Raw genomic sequence first — 17781 nt, forward strand, 5'->3', positions numbered from 1 at the left:
ACTGTAGATAGCTTTCTCATAAATCCCTCCGAATTGTCCTGGGTCATTGCATTGATGCTAGTAGAGAAGTCCATTACATTCAATTGTGCCGTAGTGTATCTGTCTCTTTGTATAATGTTGTCCTGGTTCTGCTCCTTTCACTCTTCATCAATTCCTAGAGGTTGTTCCAATTCACATTGAATTCTTCCAGTTCATTATTATGTGCAATAGTATTCCATCACCAACAGATACCATAATTTGTTCAGTCATTCCCCAATCAGAGGGCATCCCCTCATTTTCCAATTTTTTGCCACCACAAAGAGTGTGGTATAAATATTCTTGTACAAATCTTTCCCCCCATTTTCTATTTGGGGTATAAACCCAGCAGTGGTATGGCTGGATCAAAAGACAGACAGTCCCTAAAAGCCCTTTGAGCATAGTTCCAAATTGCCATCCAGAATGTTTGAATCAAGTTGCAACCCCATCAGCAATGCATTAAAGTCCCAATTTTGTCATATCCCCTCCAATATTTATTCCTTTCCTTTGATGTCATTTTAGCCAATCTGCTAGGACTGAGGTGGTACCTCAGAGTTGTTTTGATTTGCATTTCTCTGATTATAAGAGATTTAGAACATTTTTTCATGAGTTTATTGATAGTTTTGATTTCTTTCTCTGAAAATTGACTATTTATGTCCCTTGCCCAATTATAAATTGGGGGATGGCTTGATTTTTTTTGTACAATTGATTTAGCTCCTTATAAATCTGTGTAATTAGGCCTTAGAGGTTTTTGTTTTAAAGGTTTTATTCCCAATTTGTTACTTCCCTTCTAATTTTAGTTGCATTGATTTTGTTTGTACAAAACCTTCTTAATTTAATGTAATCAAAATTATTTATTTTATATTTTGTAATTTTTCCTAACTTTTCTGATAGGTAAAGTATTCTATGTTTACCTAATTTACTTATAGTTTCTTTCTTTATATTCAAGTCATTCACCCATTCTGAATTTAATTTGGTGTAAGGTGTAAGATATTCATTTAAAATTAATCTCTCCCATAATGTTTTCCAATTTTCCCAGCAGTTTTTGTCAAATAGTGTATTTTTGTCCCAAAAGCTGGACTCTTTGGGTTTATCATAAACTGTCTTGCTGAGTTTAATTTCTTCAAGTCTATTCCACTTTTCCTCCCATCTATCTCTTTTTTTCCCATCTATCTCTTAACCAGTACCAAATTGGTGTGATGACCAATGATTTATAGTACAGTTTTAGATCTGGTACTGCTAGAACCCCATCCTTCATATTTTTTTCATTATTTCCCTTGATATTCTTAATTTTTTGTTCTCCCAAATGAACTTTATTATAGTTTTTTCTTCTAATTCAGTAAAAAAAGTTTCTTGGTAGTTTGATAGGTATGGCACTGAGTAAGTAAATTAATGTAGGTAGAATTGTCATTTTTATTATGTTAGCTCGTCATACCTGTGAGCAATTAATGTTTTTTTCCCAATTCTTTAGATCTAGTTTTAATTGTGTGGAAAGTATTTTGTATTTGTGCTCATATAATTCCTATGTTTGTGTTGGCAGATAGATTCCTATGTATTTTATATTGTCTAGGGTGATTTTAAATGGAATTTCTCTTTGTAACTCTTGCTGCTGAGGTGTGTTGGAAATATAGAGAAATGCTGATGACCTTATGTGGGTTTGTTTTGTATCCTGCAATTTGCTAAAGTTTTTGATTATTTCGACTAGCTTTTTAGTTGATTCTCTAGGATTCTTTAAGTAGACCATCATATCATCTGCAAAGAATGATAGTTTAGTCTTCTCATTGCCTATTTTAATACCTTCAATTTAATTTTCTTCTCTAATTACTACTATTAGTGTTTCTAGTAGAGTGCTAAATAATATAGGTGATAATGAGGATCCTTGTTTCACTCCTGATCTTTAATTATCCTCTTTAGATCTCATTTACCTCATCTGTAAAAGGAAGGGACTGAACCAAATGATCTTGAAAGTCTTTCCAAATTTGGATCCATGCCCTTATTAAGTAATATGGACCAGAGAAAGCTAAATGAAGAGACAGCTAGGTGGCTCATTGGATAAAGCATTGGATCTGAAGACCTGAGTTCAAATTTGACCACAGACACTATTTATATGACCCTATATAACCTATAATTAACCCTGTTTGCCTCAGCTTCCTAATCTATAAAATGATCTGGAAGAGGAAATGGTAAATCATTCCAGTCTACAGAGTGACAAAGAGTCAGACAAGTCTGAGCAACAAACAGGAGCAAAGCTGTGTAACAAACGTGAGCGGATCATCTCTGAACCTCTTCTTTCCTCTTTTCTTGTCCTAAAGACTTTCTCAGCTTCCCAGAACTTCCATGGTCTTCCTTTTGCTGCTATACCCATTTATCTCAGTGTAAGCATTAAGCCTTTGATCAGGAAACTTAAAATAGGAATGATAAAAGTCAGATTACTGGCCTCTCAGACTCTTTTGGAACCCTAGTCTTTACAATTCACTGTACAACTATACTTTAAGTAAATGATCCTCCAGACTAAATTAAAGTTAACCTTTAGAACTGAGCTCTGGAACCCGCAATGTTCTGACTAGTAAGAGTATATCATTGCATAGGTCAAGCTTCACATTTTACATCAGTTGTCTGTCTTGTAGTTACCCATCTTATGGATTTGCTTGAACCACAAAGATAAAAAAATGGTCACATTTAAAGATTACATTAAATTGGGAAGGAAAACTAATATATTGATTGATCTCTATTCAAAAACATCCAATAGGCTAGTATGCAGGCTGAATCCAATATGATAACATTTCATAATGATAAATGTAGTCTTACACTTGAGTCCAGCCACTTAACTTCCCAAGTACAAGGTATGGAAAGCATAGTTAAGCAGCAATTCATATGAAGAGATCTGGAAGGAACAGGATATTAATGCAGCCAAATAAACTAATAACAGAAGTGTGGTACCCATGAGAAGGTGGAGAGAGTGATATCTAGTTTAACACACTTGGTCTATATATTTTTTTTCATATTTGAACAATTGGGTTGCATTCTAACTGTGTTGTATCAGGGATGGCATTGATAAGTTAGAAAAATTCTAGAGAATGATGACCAAGATTGGAGAGTGAATCCAAAACAATGCTAGTATATATTAGAATTGTTTTAAGGAACTGGAAATGTTTAGTATAGAGAAAAAGGAGATTAGAGATTGGCAATTTAAGTGTCTTTATATAATAAATTATTGAAGGACATAATATGGAAGAGAAATTGTACTTGCTTGCTTGCCTTCAATGGAGGTCAGATAGAGAGTAAAAGAGTAAATGCTGCTGAGAATCATATTTCATCAATAAATATCAATTAGACGTTAGGTATCATATCCCATCTTTGTGTTTTTGCAACAGCAAGAATCCCTGAGCAAAGACTCCACTGGTCCATCTTTCTGTACACAGAAAGATGGGGTTGTGTTGCATTCAGTTGTATCCTCCATTTTGTGACCTTATGGACCCCAAACATGCCAAAACTATCTTGGCAAATATACTAAAGTAATTTGCCATTTCCATCCCCCATGGATTAAGGCAAGAAGAGGTTAATTGACTTGCCTAACTGTCTTAAGAATTGACTCTGTGCCATGCTAGATATGTTCTTGTCTGCTAATGTGGCTCCTAGACTGCATCTGGTTTATTCTGAAAGTATAACAATTGGGGAAAACACTACTTTACAGTTAATAAGACAAATACAATAAATACACATATGCCTGTTCATTAACAATAAGCCTTATATATCTGTCCAGCTGGAGGCATTGAAAATACTGCTTGTCTTCTTCAGTTCAAATGAATTCCTCTCAAATACCTTACCCATTTACTAATATTTTCCCAGAATTCCCTTGTAATGGGCTATTTCAGAAAGAAGTGAATTTTCCATCACTAAAAGTAAGCAAAGGCCATAAGGCTGTTTATCTGTGATACTTCAAATGGTAACCTTTTCAGCCATGGTAGGATGAGGTGGTTCTAGTTATAGGATGGTAGATTTATAGGATTATATATTTAGAGGTGAAAAGGAACTTTAAGGCTATCAAATTCAACTCTCTCATTTTACAGGTGAGAAAACTAAGGCACAGATCAATTGGTCAATTCAGTGAATCTAGATTGGGATGATTCTAGATGCATTGCTCTTTCTACTTACTATAGCATACTGGCTTTAAGGTCATTTCCAAATAGGGAATTCTACAATTACCATGTCATTCTTCTATTTTAAGGAATTGAACATCCTTTAATGAAGGGAGCAGTTCTAAAGCACAGAGCAATCAATATTCTTTGTTTCTCTCCTATCTTGTTCTCTATCATCTACTCATATTCCTTTTCTTCTGTAACTAGACAGAAATTTGGTTAATTTTAAATGTATACCCTGAGTTTGTCAATTGAGAGAAAAGCTTTCAGACTCTGGGAAATCTGAACCAAGTTAAGAAAAACCATAAAGTTTTTGCAAGTATTTTTTTCATCATTATAATTCAAGTACTGGGACATTGGGGTAGCTAGGTGGGGCAGTGCCAGGTCTCGAGTCAGTAACACTCATCTTCTCGAGTTCAAATCTAGCTTCAGACATTTACTAGCTGTGGAACTGGCAAAGGGACTTACTCCTGTTTGCCTCAGTTTTCCTATCTCAAAAATGAGCTGGAGAAGGAAATGACCAAGTCATTCCTGCATCTCTGCCAGGAATACACCGAACAGGGTCATAGTGAGTCAGACATGTCTGAAAAAAGAGTGAACAACAAAACTGGGTAAAGAATTCAATGACTTAGTTTAATTTCTTCTTTTTAAAATTTTGATGATTTTTCCATATTACTTGCAGTTATAATTTTTAATAATCATTTTCTAACATTTTGAGACCCATGTACTCTCTCTCTTCCTCCTTCCCCTTCCCCAAAATTTCAATAATATAATATAGCTTATACATATGCTATTATGCAATATGTATTTCCATATTCATCATTTTATAAAAGATGACATATCTCATACGAGAAAAAAAAACTCATGAAGGAAATAAATGGAAAAATTATATACTTTAATTGCATTCAGAGTCCATTAGTTTCTTTTGTGGTGGTTGGATGCCCTTTTTCATCATGAGTTCCTTGGAATAGTTTAGGTTCTTCTTTGTTCATACCAGTAAGTAATCCTGACAGTATTGTTAGTACCTATATGGGGGGGAAATTAGCTGTAGTTTACTATTTGAAGGACCATCATTACAGACTAAAGTTCAGAGACAAATCAAAACAAAGTTATAATATTTCTGTTCAACCCTTTGATAGAATTATTTGATGAATCCCACTATCAGGAAACAATTCACATTCAATCTCATTTTTCTCATGGCTATGTACCCTTCTTTGCCATGAGTTTACATCAGCAAATTTACTTAGTGATCTTTAAGAAAAAATATAATCATTAGAAAAGATTTAAAAAGGAGGGGGGGATAATTCACCTCTTGCAAGCTGTTTCTTCTTCCTTTAGTAAAGAGAGACATTGTTCCAAAGAATCACAGAAAAGGACAAGTCCTTTATGACAGATGAGTTGGCGGGAGAAAGTGTGCGTTGCCCACTTGTGATCATGTGTGTATGTATTCTCCTTATGGGAAACAACAAGTTTGAATATTGATGGAGTGGAACCCAAGATCTGCTGTGTGCATTGAACTGGAGTGAGACAGGAAAATATGACAGTCTCGTGACCAAGGAGGAAATACCCTGGCCTGTTGACGCAGCAAATATTCAGAGCCTTACGAGGAAGCAGCAGAAACCAACATGAATGAATATGGGTAAAACGCAAATGAAACAAGCATGGAGGTAGAGGATGTGTCTCTTCCTGACTCAGTGGTGAGCAGGTTTTTAGATGAGCCTGGCAATGAAGAGAGAGAAAATCTGCATAAAATATTCTGAGCAGAGCACAGGGAGCTGATTCCAGACCAGATAAACAATTTGACAAACACCAAGGAAGAATGTCTCTAACCTTCATAAAACTGAAAGGACAGGCAAGAAATGAGATGGACGGCAGTGTCATGGAAATTACAGTCTCAGCGATTTAGAGACATTTCATTCTGCAGAGGCGCTCACACAGTGGAGAAAGAATAAACAGGAAGTTTGAAATCTGTCTGCCGTGGGATGGCACATTTTTCTTAGGTTATGGTAATAGATGAGAGTAAAATTTTCTCCAGAAAATAATATTGCTTTAAGTTCTACTCATCTGATGAACAATATATGGGCATTATGTGTAGATGCTATTGCCTTAGCTCTTGCTAAATGTAGCTCCTAGAAATCATAAGAAATAAAGTTGGAGAAAACACTGACGTGGGGTGGGTATAGATTGGTCTAGAAAAGATACTGAAAAGAATATAAATGCATTAGCAGTTAATCATTGAACATCCATTGCCAAAACTGTGGGGTTCTTTCAGTGTGAGGCAAGTAGAGGAAAATGTGAAAATAGAAAGTATTGTTGATAATAATGGCTCATTTTATATAGTTGTATTGATCCTTCATATTCAAAGAGTACTAATGATATCATGGGGTGATGTCTTGATTTGCACATGAATTGGATTCAAGGCAGAATTGCACAAGGTCTTGAATTACCAAGTCTAGTGGCAAGACAAAAGTCAGGATGATTGGTCATGGTCCTGGATGCAGTGGGTGACTTTGGCATCTTTGATGTCTAACCAAGCTACAAGTGTTCCACAGTGCCTGCTTTGGTTTACCTTCATGACCATTGGAACAAATTGTACTCATTTGCCCATTCCATCAGGGGAAGTTTTATATGCTTGGGGTAGGCATCCGCCTAACTCACCAACAGTTTTGAGACCTCTCAGGTACCCTCAGCCTGGTATAGCTTGAAAGCTGAGACAATTTTACCAGAGTATGGTTGCTGAGAATGCTACAGCTTCTTGAAGCCACATGTGAGAGTTGGATGAAAGGGGGAAACTCAAGGTAGAAGAGAAACTCTGAAAAGTGCTCAGCAAGCCCTCCCAGATGTGCTAGTTCTGAACACCTGGTACATCCGACTTCATATATTAATTTATGGTTGAAAAATCCTTCCTCTGCCATAACACTTACATATATAGCACAATTCCTATCACCCCCATTTTCAAATTGAGAAACTGAGGTTGATATGTTATTTAGCTTGTTTTCAAGGTGACCTCTACTTGCTAGTAAATGTCAGAATTCTTCCTTTACCTTACAGTGTTTATAAGCTAGTGGGATAAGATACATACATGTGGTGTTAGTAATTCAAGAAAAGTTTAGGCTTTAGCATCTTCTTCAAAGTGTTAGCATCATCCCCTAACCTCTGGACTATCCACAACATCTGACACAAATATAAATAATCACCAAGTAGACCCAAAGAAATATCCCAAGAACAAAACAACTACATAATAGAAGTAAAGAAAGACAAAACAAAGAATCTCTGATTCTGATAGTTATACCACTCTCACACAATCTGTCAACTTCTTTCTCCTTTTCCAAAATCTTTATATTTTTGCATTAGTAGCACAAAGTTGGCCAGTTTCCAAACAGGAGGAATGGAAACCCTACTCTTTATTTGTTATGCATGCTGACTACAAGGAGCACTACTGGGCTAGGGAAGCAGAAATACTGATCACTGATGCTTTCTTGCTGTTATATTTTCTTGTTGTACTTTTCACTTTGTACTTTCCCAAACAATTTTAGGCTAATCTCCACGTCCCCAAGTCTGATTTGCCTGAATTTCTACCCATTATTATTAATTATGCTCTCTGGAATCAATCAGAACAATCCTGAGCCCTCTTTCATATAATAGCCCTTCAGATACTTGAAACCAGCTATTTGGACACCCCTTCCCTTACCCCAGAAAACCAAACAAACCAAACCAAACAAATCAAAATATCCTTTTACAGACTTACTGCCTTATTGATTTAACATAAAAGAACTTATAATACAAATATAAACTTCCTTCATTAGATTTGATTCATAGTCTTGGTGTGTTGCCAAGACAATTGATACAACAGTCAACGTGTAGCGCAGACATTGGCAAACTATGACTCAAGGGCCAACTCTGGCTGCCTGGATGAACTAATAATGATTTTTACAATTGAATGGAGTTTTACTGTATTTTAAAAATATAATAAATATAAATAATCAAGAACCATAAAAAAATTAGACTGCAGGAAGGACTGAATTAATAATAGAGTCCAAGTGGTTGATTAGTAATTAGAAGCACACTGGTGAAAGGCTTATGAGGGGCAGTTGTAGATAATCATAATTCCTTAGTTATCCACAACCTCTTAGAGATATTCTAAGAATCCTATGGGGAGAATTATTCAGTTGATTTCTGGAGATTTAAACTAACCAATATGAGAAGTTGAGGAAGTAAGCCCAAAGAAAGTTGTTATAGGAGGACTTTTTTTTTAATTTAGAAGATTTTTCCATGGTTTCACGATTCATAATTTTTCCCCTATTCTTCCCTCTCCACTCCCAGTGCTAACAAGCAGTTCCACTGGGTTATACATGTATCATTGTTCAAAAACGATTTCCATGTTATTCATATTCTCAGTAGAGTGTTCTTTTAACATCAAAAGACTAATTATATCCCTATTGAACTACTTAATCAATCAAATGTTTTTCTTCTGTATTTCTGTTCCCACAGTTCTTTCTCTGAATGTGGATAGCACTCTTTCTCTAAATATCCTTTGGATTGTCCTGGGTCATTGCATTGCTGCTAGTAGAAAAATCGATTACATTCGATTGTGCCATAATGTATCAATCTCTGTGTACAATGTTATCCTGGTTCTGTTCCTCTCACTCTTTCAAATCCTTGCATATCTTTCCAGTTAACGTAATTCCTCCAGTTCATTATTCCTTTCAGCGCAATAATATTCCATCACCATTAGATAGCACAATTTGTTCAGCCATTCCCCAATGAGGGACACCCCCTCATTTTCCAGTTTGTTTGTTTTTTTTTTTTGCCGCCACAAAGAGTGTGGCTATAAATACTTTTAAACAAGTATTTTTCCTTATTTATAGATGCACTTTTTAAAAGATGCACATTAGTTGAGACTTCTTTTATTTATCTCATATAGAAGGCATCTCTACATTTTCAAATATCTCATAACTATTTTGAATTTCTCTGATGTATTTATATTTTAATTTATATTACAAATATTCTTGTGTCTCATCTCTTTTACAAAATCATGGACTCCCTATTTTAGTATATCATATATCATTGTATTACACATATTGTACTGCTGACTAACATAGTCCTTTGAGTTCAACAGGCTATTTTTAAAAACATTGTTGAACTGAATTAATATTGTATTTAATTTTATTTTTTTAATATATCAATAACTCTGAAAGTGAGCACAGTACAATAAATTCATTTTCAGTCAGGCACATGAATGAATGAAGGAATGAGTGGATGAATGGATGGGTAGAATAAATCAGGAAATAAACAACCCAGTTAAAACCCATATGAATTTGATTAGAAACCAATTTATTCATTCAAGACTATCAAATCCACCATGAAGCTACATCCTTTCCAACAGAACAAAGTACTTAAACTTTTCTGTAATTAATCAGGATTGAATGATCAATAAAAACACTGAGAGCAAGTGATACCAACTACCTAGGGACTAATATAGACCCTCTTTGAATTCCAGAAGGGAATTCCCATGGCAGAGGATCTCAGGCTTCCCCATGGAAAAACTGTCAGGGTTTCCCTATCCCTCTATGGTACAACTCTGATACCAGACTCAGGTGAGTTCATCTCTTATGAATATTTTCCCAGAGCAGCTAGTCTCAGTCCTTGTCTCCTTTCTATTTCTGTGTCTCTGTTCATCAGAGAAAATGATTACATATCCAGTGATCATTTTATCTAGGGGAAATGAAACCACTGAAATAGAACATTTTGCTCCGAATCATCAGTCCATCTATCTAGCCATAGGTCTGTGTTCTGCCTTTCTCTCGGTCAGTCCCTACCACAGAGTTACTATAGATCACAAGGACAAGGGACAATAGAGACAGTGACTCCCCCAAAAGGAGATGAGAGTTTAGTTAATGTACATTATCCCCCTATGCAATTCCCCATCAAAAGGAAAAAATAAGCCCCTTTTATCCTCACACCCTTTTCTCACTGGATGCCTTGACATCTGGACCAGAGGATGGAAGGATGTAATCCTTTCAGCTCCACAATTGCCTCTTCATATCAGGAGGTCCTGATTGGTGAGTGATTCATGCTTGTCTCACTATATCAGGTGTCCCATTCTTGCCATGCTTCACTTTTACTCTACTGCCATGTTCTTATCAACCTTCTTGCTATCATGGGCATAACCACCACCCCTTATCCCCACTTTCCATAATCAAATGGAGCCACAATCAAATCATTATTGCCACTGCTGATTGAATAGAATAGAACAACCCACCTCCTTAGGACTTCATTACTTATGATTCCCATAACTTACTGAACCAAATTAACTTCGTGGCCATCACTCACCTATATGTGTTACATGCCCCTATTAGAAGTGAAGTTCCCTGATGATGCAAGGTATGTTTGCTTTTATATTTTTATCTTCAATACTTAGTACAGTGTGTGATAAATAGCAATCACTTGAGTAATGCTTTTCAATTGATTAATTCACTAGTTTAATTCCCAGATTAAAAAATCTATATAGTAAATTTTTTTTCAAATAAACACAAAATTAAAATTCCATACCAGATCACAACTTTGAAGCACAAGTAGTGTAGAGCCCTATCTGGTATTTTGTTTATGGGTGCCAAAATTTATTTTGATCAATTCCCAAAAAAGTATAGTCTTAAGGAGATGGCCTCAACAAAATGTCCCCCACAGGTAGTTTAAAATCATATAGAACTCTATGACAGATGTATAAATGGAGATTTTGAACCTTTGGCTTCATTCCCCAGAAGTACATACTAGTTCTCAAAATTCCTTAAAATCTTTCCCGCATCTCCACATTGGCAAGATCATGTTATTGGTATTTAAGTGGATGTATGCTCCTCCCTTGTTCTTTTTGGCCTGTGACTGGGATGAATTCAGGCAGTTCTTTTGCTTTAGTTATTATTAATAAAAATGTTATAAAATAGAATATTTAGTTATTGTATATTAATTTTAATCTTTATACAGGCCATAATGAATGGATACCTTTGTTCAATAACATGCCAGAAAAAGTAGATACCAATAAGTAGTCCTTTACCATATTATGCTATATAGTCAAATTAATTTAGTCAATCATTTTGTTTATATTTATAATATATGTGGTATAGGTATAGAAATAAATTTCTTTATATTTCATGTGATACGTGCAAGTTTTTATATATGCATATAAAATACTCTCATACACATCAATACATGTAATAGAGAAATATATATATTTTACAATTTTTGTTTAGGCATTATTTCTTTGGTATAGGGGAATCCTTGAAAGGAATGTCCATTTAGTAATGTAAAACAGCAGCTGTTCTACAACATAGAAGTCTTGAAGCATTATCTGGGACACATATACAAACCATATTCAGAAGGATGCTAAAAATGGACAAGATAAGTACAAAATTGAAAAGGAAGAGAAGGTCAGAATGGTCACAATCATTAAATTATACAACACCACAAAAGATTCTAAGTTACTCAGTGCTATTAAAGTTCTATTTTAGAAAATACTAATAAATTAAAGAAATAAAATTGAAATAAGTATTTTGAATATATGTATGGAACCATTTTAATACCAACAATGGCTTATACATGAGAAACAGTATAAAATTTTATAAAATTTAAGGGTGCATGGGAGGTTAGGTGTTATCCACTGTAACATCTTAGTATTTCAGTTGAGGATATTTTGAGGAAGAGAGGTTAACTGATTGATCCAAGATACAGAAGTTCTCATACTTTGAACTTTTTATTTTCCTCTTCTAATTGTAGCATGCTTTCTACTCCACCAGTCAGCATAATGAAGTTGAAAGAACAATGAATTCAGAGTCAGGAGACATAGAATTAAATTATAGTGCTGCCATTTAGTAATTGTTAAGAATTATTTAACAAGTCCTATGATCCCATCATACATATGACTATAAAAAGGTGCGTTAGTAATAGACCAAGAGTATGAGAGACAGATATATAGATATTCAAACCAAGTGGTGAACAAAAATCCATGATATTTTGAAAGACCTAGAGCAAGATCTCCAGGGACCTGGGTGTTTTCTCACTAGAGATTACTGTAAGATGTGCTTAAGAATCTCACAGGATGGGAAATAATGAATGGGATGTGATCCACAAAGTATTTCATATGTTGCCTTAAGGTCCATGGAGGCATTTTATATATTCTTTCTAATTTATTCATGCGTAATTTTTACCCTCACTCATAATCAATTTCTACAAGGGTATTATTTAATGTTGAAAAGTAAGTACGTACTTTAGATTCCCATGCAATTATTTCCATAATTCCTGGTTTTCAGCATCCTATTTAGAGCAATAATTGGTTTCTTTTTTAAATCTTTCTCTTCAATAAAGAAAGGTCTGAATGAGATCTGTTAAGGTCACTTAAAATTATTGTTTTATTATCCCAGTCTTTTTGTAATTCAGCTAGCATTTCCTTTAGATGCCACACCATTTAGTTTGTATAAATATATACATATATGCATGTATATACATATATACACATTTTATTGATTATATATATGTATAATATGTAAAAGCATTTTTTCTATAGTTAATTGCAAAGCAGTATGGCATGGCAAATTAAAAACTACCCAAGGAAACTTTGTTTCAAGTCCTGACTCATACATATATTGGCTGTGTGACCCTAGGGAAGTTACTTAACCTCCCAGTCTTTTAGGTAATTCTCTAAGATTATATGTTGCAAAAAGGATGCCAATCTGCATTAGTAGAACTTTTCTATACTAGCAAAATCACAGATCTAGAATTGACCTTTGTTATTATCTTTCAGCAAACTGTATATCCTGTGTTAATGTTTTAACATGATATACCTTTATTGTTTCTTTATCTCAAATCTTGATGGTAGCTTCAGATTTTATATTTTAAAATATAATAAACATACTTTTAGTCCCCAAGTTTAAACCTTTGCATTTTATGTTTTAAGTATTATTCTTACATATAAAAATGTTTATTCATTTTTTATGCTCATGTAGCTCTTCCATTTTATGGGAAAGTTTAACTCCTTAACATTCAAGGTTATAAGTATTATGTTTGTTTTCCCTTTCATCATATCCACCATAGTACTAAAATTAAAACAAGGCAAGATACTTGCAACTCTTTTTATTTGAAATAATCTGATTTGTCTCATTACTATTAGTCAAACAATCCTAATTATCCCTGCTCTATGTTCCTAAACCTTGTTCAGCTTATTTAGTCATACCTAGTTCTAAAAATGATTTTATGATCCTTTTTAAAAAAAATCTGTCATGGTACCTGCAATTTATCAAATGGCCTTATGCCTGTAGGAACTGGATTTCATTAATCTTGACATTTTCAATATAAGATATATTGAAACACCAAAGAATAAGCCAAATGGAAATATGAGCCAAATGTTCTACTTAGAGAGACAAGTGGTTGTTGTTATCTTTTGTTCTCAAAGAGAACCAAATTGGAATCACTCTGTTGGAGTCTATGTACAGTGTGTACAACTGTAGTTGATCAGACTAATACAAGCTCAGAAGACTCTACCAAACATCAGATACGAATAGCCCATTTGAATACTTGAGATGAAGATGTCTCCTAATTTGTGCATCATGTATTTTGAACCATGTGATTCTGCTTTGCTCACAGAGCACAGCTTTCAGGTCAACATAATTTTATGCTGTCCATAAATGTACACACATTTCATGTACAAATGGTAAATGTCATCTTTGTAAAAGTTTTTGTATATTTTTGACTACAAGGTAGGATCACTACCTGTCATGATGGTAAGCAAGCCAGGTTTAGGTGAAATAGACCATTTTTATGGCATGTTTTCTAGATCCTTCCTTGTACCAGGAAGGGAATAGTATGGTCAATCAAAAAGGAGTCAAATAATAAAATATTGACATAGTAAAATAATAAAATGTGAAGTAGCAAAAGAGTATGAGTGATGTCTTTTGACTTACACATAAATTGGATATAAGTGAGACAGAGTTGCCCAATGTCATCAATCTCACTCTCTCTTTCATTGTTATTGAAGTCCAGTGACAAGACAAAAGTCAAGATGGCTGGTGATAATGGTCTGAGATACAGTGGATGACCTTGGTTTCTTTGATATCTAACCAAGCTTAAAGTATTCCACAGTGCCTTCTTCTGCTACCTCCAGGGCCATTGAAACACATTATTCTCATCTACCCATTTTACCAGGGGAAGTCTTCACATGCCTGGGGTAGATATTCATCTAATTCATTGATAATTTGAAACCTGTTTGTTACCCTCAACATGGTTTAACCCACCTGCCAAGACAGTTTTACTGGAGTATAGGTGCTGCACGAGCTATAAAGTCACAAGTGAGATCTGGGTAACAGATGGACACCAATGAAGGAAAGCAGCCCTGAAAAAAGGGCTTGACAATCCCTCACATCATGGGTACTAGACTTCCCAGAACACCTTTTACACTACAAGAGATGCCAGGATATGAGAGTTTATTTTATTACTTATCAAAAGGCAATAATAAACTTTATGTCATAGGATATTTGACCACCTCATATTGCCATAATCATGACAAATATTTGGAAGAAGGGCCTCCCTGAAAGTAATTACACATTATGAATCAGCATCCATGGCAGAGGATTAAGAAGCAATAAATTTTTTATTATGATTATTAGAATCAGTACACTAAAGTCCTTCCAAATTAAATATAAAAATAATTAACTCTACATAGACTTTGACATTCAATGATTTCAAAAATATATAATCAAAGAGGAGAATCATAACAAAAATGTGGTAAATTTGTTTCAGAAAAAAGGAATTAAAGAGAACCAGGGCTTGTAGACTACTCACAAATCTCGTGCTTATATATCCTTGGGAATCCTTGGGAAATGAACACTAATTTTTTTAATACCAACATATGATATACTTTTTATAATCTCAATGAATATAATAATTTCCAAGTATGGAGGAGAGGAAAAATTATGTATTAAAAGTCATGAAGCACTTTTTTTAAAGGTTCATACTAAATTTATCTCAGAAGTACCAGTACTTCCATTTTTCTGTGTTCCTTGTGACTTCTATATATTTTTTCACTTATCCTCTTTTCCATCTTTTCCTTTACTTTTTTTGGTCAAAAATCACTCCCAAACTCTACTCCCTGCCATAACTTTTCCCCTCTAAGAAAAACAATACTCTTTGCTTACAATGAATAAGTATACTCAAAACAAACCTATACTTTCACCATGTCTGAAAATGTATGTCTCATTTAGGATGACTAGTCCATCATCTCTCTGCAAAGAAAACATAATTCATCATTAGATTTCTGTGGTTAGGATTGGTCATTGCATTGAAGAGAGTTCTTAAGTATTTAAAAGTAATTTTATTATACAATGTTTTAGTCATTTCAAAATTATTTTCCTAGTTCTGCTTACTTTGATGTGTTAGTTAATATGTCTTGGCTTTATCTGAACCCATACCTTTCATCATTCCTTAATGTACACTAATGTTCCATTATATATCTCTAGTGATAGGCAACCACTTTCCCCCAATTCTTTGCTAAAATAAAACATGCTGCTATATTTTTGTACAAGTTTTTGTACTCATGTATACCTTTCCCCCTTTTCTTATTTTCAGCTCTTTAGATTACAGATCAGGTCGCCACATCTTCATTTCCCACCCTATGAAAGAGAAGTTTGTTTTGTCTATATTTCATTCTAGATTCTACCTTTCTCATTATAATCCCTTCTCCTTTCTTTGTCTATGATATTCCCTTTCAGTTTTAAGAATTTGTCCATGGATACATGTTCAACTTTTTGATGCAATTTTTTGGTTGAGTAGAAGTAAGGTTCATGAGAACAATTTCCTTTATTTTGTATATTCTCCTTTTCTCATATTCCAAATAGGAAATATAGAAAATTCCTCTGTTTCTTCCTTATTTCTTCCCTAGTTTACATGTTTATGCCTCCCTTATTTTTTCTCTTAAAACCAACAAAAAAGAACAAAATCCATGTCGTGTTTTTTTTTTTTCTTAGTTTGTTCTATGACCCTCAAAGACAGATATTCTGAAAGAACTCTTTGTCATGTCTACCCTTGTTTATACATAAGCTCTGCATCACCACTTAAATTTTTTCATTTGTTCAAAAATATTTCTTTCTGGGTCTTTCTCTTCTGTTTGCATGTCTGAAAGTCATCCTTTTTTAATTAAAAGTATATTTCTCCTATAGGATTATACTCAGTTTAATTTGTTTTGGAATATTGTAAAGCAAGATTTTCTTTCCTTTTTAGTAAATGCAGAATACTCTCTGAATGTAGTTATTTGATACTTCAAATCTTAATTTTTTACTGTTTTTAGCAATTTTTCTTTTACCTGGGAACTTTGAATTTGGGCTTTAACAATTTTGACTATCTTTAAGTCAGGGTTTCTTTCAGGAGATGATCAGGGGATTATTGCTTTTTTTTTTTTTCACTTTGCCTTCAGGTTGTAATAGATAGTGATTTTTTTCCTCTTCTTATTTCTTAAAATATGATATCCAGATTTTTCCTTGATCAGGTTTTCAGGAAGCAAGAGAATTCTTAAACTATCTCTTGACTTATTTTCCAAGTCAGTTGTTTATGATAGTAAAAGCATGTTCTTCTATGATTTATTTTAATCTTTTGATTTTCTTCTAAAAGTTTGGTTTTAAAATTTTCTCAAAGAAACAGACTGCTGTTTGCTTTATTTTAGTTTTAGAAGAATATTTTACTCAAGTAAAGTTTTTCTATCTTCTGTTCTAAACTTTTTTCTTCAATTTTTTCCCATCAACAATCCTAATTTAATTTTTTAGATTTCTTGCTTTATTTCTCCAAGTCATTCTTTAGGACCTTTTTGCCAAGCCATTCTTTTTCTCTATTTTTACTCATGGAATTAACTCTATTCTGGATTAAACCCTTTTATCCTTATAGTAGAATCACTTAATTGTATTTGGTGTTCTTTTCTGTTTGCTCATATGTTTAGACTCATTTTCAGGACAAGGACAGGTGTTAGAAACAAGTTCTACTTCCTCCCAAACTTTAGGATTGGACAAGTAGGTAGACCCTAGTTTTTTTATTGTCCCAGCTATATCCGGAATGCTATTTCTTCCTCATTTCTCAAGTCTAGGGTCAGACCATGCCTTCTGCTATAACTTTTAGTTTATAGCCTTCTTTTCTTTTGACCTAATTTGGGGGCTAATCAGTATTCTTAGGCTCTTCCTTGCATAGTCCTAAACAGGAAGTTAATTCTATCTCTTGCCATGGCCCTCATAAAACATGATCTATTTGTGGAGATTTTTCTGATCTCAAGACTCTTGTCACAACTTCCACCTTCCAGTTTCTGTCTGAGAATTGAGAGAGTTCTTTTCTGAGTACTCTGAAATTTTCCCTCACCTGCCTGATCTCCCTGTGGCATGAGTGTCAGTTCTCTTGGCACATCCCTGTTTAAAGCACCTGCAAGCTTATGTTTCCAATTGCCAGTTCATTCTGGCTTTTAACACCATCCTGGACCAAACTTATCCAGAGCATGCAGGCTTCAGCCCAATTGACTACTGGTTGACTTCTGCCCTTCTCCATGCATTCAGAGTATCTTCTTCCATCATTTTGGACTGAATTGAAAAGCTTGCTTCTATCTCTCATC

Source organism: Monodelphis domestica, chromosome 2 (genome assembly GCF_027887165.1).
Source record: "Monodelphis domestica isolate mMonDom1 chromosome 2, mMonDom1.pri, whole genome shotgun sequence".
In the NCBI taxonomy this organism is placed as follows: Eukaryota; Metazoa; Chordata; class Mammalia; order Didelphimorphia; family Didelphidae; genus Monodelphis; species Monodelphis domestica.